We start from the raw sequence: 10,400 nt of genomic DNA, 5'->3' as shown, positions 1-10,400 counted from the left end.
CTGAGTGGCTCCAAGGCAAGGTGGCTTGGCAGAGGGCCACCACAGAGGAGACCAGTTCATGGCAAAGCAATGAGGGGGAAGTAAGACTTTCTGTCCCTGGGCTGGGGAGGTAGCTCGGTGGCCTAAAAACCTGCCTGGCAAGAGCAAGGAGCCAGGTTCAATCCCTGTAACCGCATGCCATGCTGGCCTCTAGAACCCCAGGCACACTGTGCTGGCCACCCAAACCAGGCATAGTGGCACACACCTGTAGTCCCAGTGCTGGGGAGGCTGAGACAGGAGGAGCACTATGATTCTGAGCTGTGTAGTGAGATCCTGTACCAAATGCATACATACATACATACATACATACATACATACAAGATTTTTAAAAAATACTCTGTTTCTTATATTATACGCAGGCTACTGGCCCTAGGGTGGATGTAGCATCACTCCCTTAATCCCAGCATTGGAGCATGAATCAATCACAAACTCTAGGTTCAGCCATCTCTGAAAAGCCTTCCCCCGGTGACTGAATGGGGTTTGTGCGGGACATCTAGACCCTAACCACAACACATAGTAAGAGCAATTTTGCCTTGGAAGATATAAAAATCACACACACACACACACACACACACACACACTTACCTATCTTGCTAATTGTGTTACTCTGAAGACAGATCGTAGTACCTCTGGAAGTCAGATTAGCTGTGTGAGCTTTATGAGAACACTCCTGTATGTCACGTCCTGCAACAATTTTCTTAAGCTGGGGAAGGACTTGAAGTTCAACTGTTCTATTTCACTTTTGTAATTCTTTACCAATTCTTTGGCAATGGACAATAAAATATAAATAGCATATTAATTTCTGTGCACCTATGAACTTTGTACAACTTGTCATGTTGTTTTCCTATAATTTATCCCCTGAAGGGCAAAGGAACATCTCATCTATCTTCGTATCCCAGCATCTAGCAAAAGAAGCGGAACATAATGGATTTTTCAATCCATTATGCTTTCCAGAATGAGCCACTTTGCAGACTTTTGAAAATAACAGCTCCTTTCATACAGCTTGAAAAGGTCAAGGTCATGTATCAACCAACACCAAGGAACCTAATTTATAGTTAAAGCCTTCCTTTGGCATCAATTCAAGAGCATTAACTGGAAGCCCTGTGTCACATGAGGTAGGTATGGATTGATTTTTTTCAAACAAGAAAACAAGCCAGAGCAACCTTCAAAATTTATGTATGAGATGTGATTAACATATACTAAATGTTTAAACTTTAAAAAATTATTACAGTAAAAGACAGTGCCATTAATTCCCTCCAAAACACTTCCCCTCAGTTCAAACGCACTCATTCCACCATTCTTGCCAATGTTTTTATTTTTATTTATTTATTTGCATTTAGTACAGGGGATATAGGGTCTACTGGGTCTCACTGCGTAGGTCAGACTCATAGTGATGCTCCTGTTTTTCAGCCTCCCAAGCTCTGGGATTACAGGTGCGCGCCACCACGCCCAGTCTCAGTCACCTGCTCAGCACACCCTGTGGGCGGAGCCAGCACGGCACTCCAGGGATTGAACCTGGCTGCTGCGCGCTGCCTAAGCAGGTGCTTTAATTTGCTGAGTTATCTGGCCAGCCCCCTCTTGCCACCTCTTAAAGCACAGCTGGAATTTCTCTTTGACGAGTGTCTTTAAGGTACAGTCAAAAATATGGTGAAAGTTTTTGGCAAATGCCATCTGATGGAAAGGCAAGCTTGTAAAAGAAAATTACAGGGTGTCCTCATTCACCTTTCTCATCAGATTTGGCACCAAGTGAGTTCTGGCTCTTCCACAAAATCAAAGTGAGCATGAAAGATAAATGTTTTCAATCAATTCCCAAAGTCAAAACAGACATGACAGTACAAATAAAGACACTCAAAGGACTTTAAAGTTATGTTAGGAAGTGCCAAAAAAGGATGAGACAAGTCTGTTTGCAACAAGGGGCAGTATCAGGGGGTCAGTGTCAATGTGGATTGGCCATAATAAATCTTTCAGATTTTAAGCACACACCGTATGTCCCATTAACACTTTTCATGTTTGTGATGTTAATAATCTGCTAGATCTGTTCACACCCATGACTAATGAAAAATCATCCTATCCCACTTTCTACTGATTGAGAATTACAGCTGTACCATCCAGATTTTAAAAATCAGCTTCACAAGTATTTATCATTTTAAAATCAAAATCCCCAAACTTAACAAACTCTTAAAATAGGGCCAGTACTGGCCGTTACTTGGTTCTCCTCCTTTGAACAAGGCTTACAGGGAGAGTAGGTGGTTGCAGAAGGCAGCACAGGAATGAAGAGTGGAATCTGTGGTAGGCAGGGCCCAAACAATGTCAAAATCAAATGAATCCAATTTACAAATGATTTGATAATCCTGTACAAACAAAATGTTTACACCATTTACTTTTTGATTGATTTGAATAGATTGTTCTTGCAACACTTTTGCAAACATAAACTAATACAGGAGGATAATACACTCCTTCCCCAAAAGACAGTCTGGCTAGCACCCTGCTAGTGGAGCTGTGCTCCCAGGACTAGTTCTGCCGGGGTCACCTAGGACGTTGTTGGAAATGAAGCTTTGTGACCCCATCTTACAGCTAGTGAATCAGAATCTGCATTTTACTGTAGAAAGATCTTCAGGGGATTCAGCCATATGCTAAATTTCAAGAAGCACCATTCTAGCCCAAAGCACCAATAAAGCATGTGGCCCTTAATATGTTTTAAAGAGTCAATAAAACCATAGCTATGAAAATGTCACTAGAAGATGATCCATGTCCCGCTCTTTCACAATGAGCAATGAGCTAACATTTTAGGATATTTTAGTAGCTTTAAATTTAACAAAGACAACTTTTTTCTTGTATGGCCCCACAAGAACTCCCAGTTATACTTTGTCCAATTTTGTTAAAGACCATTGAATTTCCTAAATTAGTAAATACTTCAGATAATCTTATACATTGTCTTTACTTTACTGCCATGTTGTCAGCTTTTAACTTTTTAACCCACGATGATGTCCCAGTTCTATATTTATATTTTCCCCAAAGTCAAAAAGTTCTACAGTTTATGAGGTGCATAATTAAATTTGTAGGAAGTCTACAGGTGCGTGCAGTTGTTGTTTCTGGACAGAGAGTCAAGAGGAGCCCTGGGGAACTTGACACTAGGTTTGGAGAAGCAAGCAGAGCCCTGAGGGTGAGGGAAGAAGAGAGTTTCTTTTGTTTTGATTTGTTCTGCAAAGCCCATATTCAGCACTGTAAAGAAAAAGTGCTTCACCGCCACCTGAGGGGTTTATTGAGCGACCCTTGCATGTCTTGGCATGTTCTGGCTGGTGTGGATGAGCGGTTCTTACTACTCAACGTTTCAGAACCATGGACAGCGCCCGGGCTCCTGCTCCCGGCATGAATAGAGCAGAGCCTGCGGGAAGGGATGGGGAAGAGAATTCCCGGTGAGGCATTCAGTCTCGAGCTAAACCACCTCTGTCCCCGCTTTTCCTTTACCCTGAGAGAATCAACGCGGTTCCATTTAGCTCCTCCCGCTTGGCGAGGTTTTCTCCCCGCACAGTGAAATGCCTGTGGCGCAGCTGGGCTGCCGCGGGCCGAAAGCCAGGAATTTTGCAAAAAAATGCGTTAACCCCTCTCTGCGTAGCAAGCGGTAGTGGTCTGGCCCCTGGGTCGCCAGGCTTCAGTGTGGGAGGGGGCCGAGAACACGCGCCTGGCTCTTTCTTCCTTTTCCCCTTTTCAGCAGCACTCGAGAGCAGAGCCTGTTGCTGGCGCGGCCAACCCTCTCCTTTTCTCGGTCTCACACACACCCCCGGCCAGACACGTCTGCACGCGCGCGTGTTTACACACTCGATCTCCTGCAAATCCGCAGGAGCGCGCACACGCACTTCGGGGGCGGGGGTTAGGTCCCCTGTCTGCAGCAACAGACACTGACACACGCAGGCCGGGAAAGCGTGTCGCCGCGGTCGTGTGTCCCCACGCAGGGGCCCAGAGTGCGCCTCGTGCGCAGATGCCGAAGCGACCGCTAGCACAGACACATCGGCCACCCGTCTGTCTGCGGGCAGGAGCCCGTCTCCATGACAACAGGCATGGAAGGTGAGACACGGCTGCCTGTAACTTATTTTCCCCCCGCCCCTTCCCTCCCGCATCCGCCAGCACTCAGCAGGCTCCGGTGCAGGGCCAGGGAGGGGCGCGCTCAGCCTCCAGTCTTTCAGAGCAGAGTGGAGGTGAAGTCGGGAAGGAGGGAGAGAAGGAGAGATGCAGGTCAAATTCTGAAGAAGAAAGGGCTCTGACGCGTCTGCAGCTGCTGATGCTGTTGTCAAAAAAACAAACAAACAAAGTGTTCTGTGGGCAGCTTGCTGATGCTTCTCCCATAACATTTGATAGGAAGTTTCCATGCTTCCTCGGTTTAATGCGTAGAAAGAGCACTGGAGACAAAACGGGTAGAATCCTAAGGATGGTGTAGGTTTCTCTACTGAAACGCTGTTCAAAATTTTTCAGACCAGAGCTTGGAAAGAATCGGCATGGGAGGAGCCATCCAAAGATGCTCTTAAAAGACAAATTCTCTTAAGGTTGAAATCTGAAAGGTTTTAGGGTGGATTCTGGAAGATCCCAGGGTTTGGATCTCTGAGAAACTCTGAAATTTATGCATTTCAGCATGATGAAGACATCTGGGTTTGTAATTTAAGATTTTTCTTTGATGTCAATACATTCCATTCCTTACAATTAACTAGCTTTGTGCAGATGTGGCCTCAATAATTCTTCTTTTCTCTCGCTACCTTTAATAGGATTTAATAACTTTTCTGTGTGCTGTGGGGTGTGTATGGATGAGAGGGATCATTTTTAAGTTCGGTGTTCTTATGCATGTCACTTCATGGACTTATGAATGTTGTGTCATTAGTTTCAGAGATTCTTATATCTAATGAGCTGCATGAAAATAATTTTTACCCAAAACTCACATTTCAGCTTAATAACTATTCCAGATTTATTGTATGGAATACCATTATTAGATAACTACAAGGGACTAAAACCTGTTGAGTACAATAAAAATATAGAAGAGTCTTTTCAAAAAGCTGAGTACATGCATTTTTGGCACTGGTTTCTGCAATTATGTATTGTTATATGCAAATCAAGTAGCTCTATGTTCATTTTATGCTATATGCAAATCAAGAAGCTCTAAGTGAAATTTTTATTTCCTAGTCAGGAAACTTATTTTACAGAAGAAATAAATACCACCTACATTTATGTATATGAAAGACTACATATCAGGTACAAAAACACTGTCTTTGCTTGATTACTTAGATGACTGATCATTTATTGGTTGTTAACTACAAAGCAACTCTGTGGGGTTTGGGCCTTGTGATATCTACAGGTATATCCTCAGCTTAATCCTGTGACTCATCAAGACCTACAGATTTCAGTGCTTCATGTTTGCTGTGAAAGAAGTGATGTGCTTTCAACCCAGTTGCTTGTTTCTGACGGGCCTAAAGTTAATCTGATAAATATGGCTTAAAGCAGTGTTTCCTTATATACAATAGCATTAGAAAGATACAGTGACATGTTGAAGTTGTAGAATGCTGATAATTTTACCCATTTTTGTGGCCTAGCATATTTTAATTTTTATCACTACTCAAGTGCACATTCTACTCTCTTTTTGAAAACATTGTTTATTTTCCTCCAGTTTGCTCATATTTTAATGTACAGACTTTTATTTTATAGCCTATTTTTTTCTCCTACTTGTCCTCCCTTCTAGCTCCCAGTAAACAGGATTCTAAGATGGTGTTTTACTCCTAAGGCAGCCATTACAGTGTGTCCTGTGCAGAACCAAATCATTTTTTGTTTCCCATCGTGTGTCCATCTTTCCTCCTTAGTTATTGAGCATCTTAGATAACTTATTAATTATGAAGACATCAGCATTATTGTGGAGCTCTTCTATTTATTTTAAATTATGTTGCATTCATGTTTTTATAGTGCATCATGCTTGGTATCAAAAGCAACCAAGCTCAGCACACTTAAAAATGTATTTTCAAAAAATTTAGCCTTGGTGCTGAAAAGAAAAAAGCTGTTCATTTCCAAAAATCAAACAAAATGGAAAATTTGAACAATTATTTAAAATATTAGAGATTGACATGCCAGCCTTTCAAGTGCTACAGATCGGCGGTAGACTACCAAGACTGCTGAATACATTGTCGGGCAATCGCTTAACTTTTAGCTTTGTGCACTTCTGTAGAAACAGCCTGCAGGAACAGCCAGGCTTTTTCTCAGTCTCTGAATATAACCTTTCCAATTGCTCTTCATGACCTTTACTTTAATTTCACCTTTAGTAGAAAGTTAGGATGAATTAAAAGTCTGTTTTTCCTTTTCAGATATTAATAAAAATCTGTTCTTTCTCAACCTCAAATTTTTATTAAAAAGGAAAATTTCATACCTCTTTGAGCTCCAGCTAAATTTACTTGGCTTTTCTTTTGAAAACTGAGGGGCTGGGGAGATGGCTCAGTGGAATATGCGCTTCCCTGGCAAGCGCAAGGGCCTGAGTTCAATCCCCGGTTCCACAAAAAAAAAGAAAAAAGAAAAAGAAAACTGAGCACATGGTCATGACCTTATTATTAAAATGATAATTCTCATAATTTAACCATCTGCCCCTGTGTGCCCCTGTGTGCAAAAAAAGCATAGTTGATCAAATTTCCTTGACTGCTCGACACCGTTCCCTCGTTGTTCCCGTGCCCGGGTCCCCTTCATTCGGTGTCCATGCCCAGATGCAGCAGCGCTGAGCACCAGGCCCAAGGCCTGCTGCAGAATTCCACAGTGTGTCCAGCCTCCTTCTAGAGCCCTGGCCTCCTTTGTCCCGGGTGCACTTCCTACTCCAGACTGATTCTGGACCCTTCATGCTTTCAATATCACTCCACCTGTGCTTTCTTTGGAAGATGGACTTTCTTGGAGGCATATTGACAGTTTCTTCCAATTCCAATCCCTCCTGGTAACAGCCAACAGCATCTTAGTGGAACCACAACAAAACTGCACTCTAGAGCAGTCTGCTGCACATCTACCTGGCTTCCTACAAAACAGCACTCAAGTATTGGGATGCACCTACTGGGGGCTTCTCTGATATATCCTTTCCTAAGCAAGCTCAGTAATTCTTCATTTCTCTTAAACTTTGGTCTGCACATAACTTGTACGCACTGGGCTCTCTCCACCCTACACGGATTCTTCTATGCTCATTTCATTTGATCATCTTCCCCTTAAGACAGTTGCCTCACTAGAAATTTCATACGGGACACTTTGGTCTAGGATGTGCCAGAGAACGCCATCATGGATTCACTCATCTCAGAACTAACCACTTTGTTTAATTTTTTTTTTTTAATTTAGCACAGGGCATACAGGGTGTACAGGGTCTCACTGTGTAGATCAGATTCATACTGATCCTCCTGTTTACAGCATCCCAAGTGTTGGGATTACAGGTGTGCGCCACATCGTAATTGCCATCTCAATGTGCACCAGGGGCGGGCTGGCACGGCAGGCCTGGGGATCGAACACCTGGACTCTGCAGGTGCTTTAATCCACTGAACTATTTGGCCGGCCCTACTTTGTTTACTTTCTAAACCTACATTTTGTTCTTAATTTGCAATGGTTAATGAAAATGTTATTTTCCCACTTGTCCAAGCTTAATAGTGAGCATCAGTGCCTTATTCTCAGTGGCCTACCATACACCTCAGTTACCAAATCCCACACATACAGCTCCTGTCCTTATAAATTTATTTTAAACCCATACTCTTTTCTATGATATGATCATGCAAGTCTCACTGCTTCTCCAGTGAATAACCTCTTTCACATATTGTTCTCTCCCCTTAGTTTACATGTACTTCAGTTTTGTTATCCAACTTCAAAACACCTTTCCAATGTTTTGTTTCCCATACTCCCCTTCGCTTGGACCAAATTTCAGATGCTGGTTGGTAAATAAATCCCATGTTTTTCTGCTTTGTGTTTGTTGTCATGTTCTTTTCTTTCTCACCCACAAATCTGAATCCTTCTCTCTTTCAAGATTCAGTTCAGGCAGGTGTGGTGCCGCACGCCTGTAATCCTAGCACTCGAGAGACTGAGGCAGGAGCATCGCCATGAGTTCAAGGCCTGTCTGGGCAACATAGAGAGTTCAAGGCCAGCTGAAACTACTTAACTACATAGCAAGACAGTATCTTCAAAAAATAAAAGATTCAGTCCAAATACAATCTCTTGCACTAGAAAATCTCCTGACTCCCCAAATGAGAGAAATTTCTATTGGCTTTAAATTGGCTTATCCTCTTTATAGATTTTTCATCAAGATGTTAAAGGTAATAACATCAACCCCATATGGTTGCTATGATGATAAAATAATATAAATAAACTACTATTTGATACACAGGGGATATTGAATACAAATTTATTTCCTTTTTCCTATTTTTATTTCCTCTGTAGGACCCTACATTTTTGTTCTTTTTGAGCCTACTTTTTCCTCGCTTACCAGTTGGAATCTCTTTAAAGAGAGTAGCATCTATAAGCATATAATCATGTGCTTAGGCAAGCGCAAAGACCAGTGTTCAATCCCCAGCACCACATGCCATGCTGGCCCAGCCCCAGTGCACTCAGCAGGCCATGGAGTCTGGACATGGTGGCGCACATTTGTAATCCCAGTGCTGGAGAGGCTGAGACAGGAGGATCACTACGAGTCTGAGCTGTGTAGTAAGACCCTGTACCAAATACATAAATTCAGTTTTTGCTTTTCAAAGCACAGCTCACATCTTTGATGTGTATCAGTTATTTACTGATTGGAACTTGCAGATTTATTGCAAATAAACTGCCAAGTCTTGTGTCTGCCATTCACGATCGGTACATCTCCCCTCTCTCAAAGTTAAACATAGGACTTTCGGAAATATTTATATTACATTTTATGTTCTGGTTTCAATAGAAAAATCTAGTTATCAGAGTTGTTTTGAATGTTGGTTCTATTAGCTGCCTTATAACGCGTGACATGCTTCATAATCATCACATAATTACGTCAAATCAGTCACTGCTCAAATATCCTGATGAGGACATAGATAAAGGTAGATCTTCCGGGTCCTACAGAACTATCTCTGTCGTTATGGAATGTGAGGTACCATAGCCTGGTAGACTACAGAGCTGCACAAAAGCACTACTGTCCAGGTGTAGCCCACATCTTCCCAGCAAGCATCTCTTGGAACACTTCACTGCATGGCCCCAACATAATGCTAGTCCATGCTGTTTCCCTGGTTCGTTGTAGTAGTAAACTTTCAAGGCTGAAAGCAAGTCTTTCATTGGCTGTGCTTTGGGCCTGGACTGCCCACTGAAGGCCAGATGCGTTGTAGGTGTGCTCACAGCCTGTGGCACTACCGCGAAGTGGTGGCACAATCAGAATAGGGTCCATGGAAGGAAGTGAGCTCATCAGAAAGAGGACCCCAGCCCCTTCCTCTCCCGCTCTCCTTCTTTCTTGGCCTCTATGAGATGACAAGTCCTGCTATGCCACATGTCCCTACAACGATGTACCGCCTCCCACAGGCCCAAGCCAACAGGACCAAGCAACCACTGACTGAAACATTTGAAATTGTAAGCCAAAATAAAATTTCTTGCCCTTAAATTTGTGATTTTTTTCAGTTATTTTGATTTTTTTCAGTTATTTTGCCACAGCAATGGAAATCTAGTGCACCATTGATTACTACAGTACATTCATGTCAACTTCCAGCAACTTCTTAAATGTTGATAAATTGCCTATTAAATGGAGATTAATTGTGCACCATCAAAATACACTTTTCATAGTTCCCCATTATTCTAGAAAATGGAAACACTTGTCTGACTATGCCCTTACCCCTAATAACTGTCCACTGGTCAGTGATTTCTGGAAGGCACAAGTTATAAATTATCTGATTCTGGGAGTTTCAACTCATTTAATGTTTCTAAACATTATTCTACTACATTGTTATCATTAGTATTTTTTTTTTTTTTTGTTTTTAGAGATTATTCTATCTTGGTTAAAAAGACAAAAACAGATTAAGTAGTTCTATCTTTTCTTTGTCCTTGGACACCATTAAACCATCTTATACAAATAAGGGGTTTAATCTTTTAATTAGTTTCTTGGTTTGGACATATCATCCATAAAGTTCTGACTTCTGCTTCAGCGCTTCGCAATGGCCGTGTCTTCAATCTTCAATACGCCGCCACCAGATGATGTCATGGATCTGTCCTTGACGTTGTTCGAGCTCCTAGCCAAGTATTTGCTCCCTGGGGAAGCTTTTGCTAATCTCATAAGTGAAAAGCATGCTCTCTGTCTACTACAATTCTCTTTCCTCTTCACTTACTTTTCTTTCACAGCATGTATGGCTTTGATTGCCTGGAAATATATCTAT

Source organism: Octodon degus, unplaced genomic scaffold (genome assembly GCF_000260255.1).
Source record: "Octodon degus isolate 3935 unplaced genomic scaffold, OctDeg1.0 scaffold00105, whole genome shotgun sequence".
In the NCBI taxonomy this organism is placed as follows: domain Eukaryota; kingdom Metazoa; phylum Chordata; class Mammalia; order Rodentia; family Octodontidae; genus Octodon; species Octodon degus.
The sequence above is the reverse complement of the archived record's forward strand: the minus strand, read 5'-3'. Positions refer to the sequence as shown.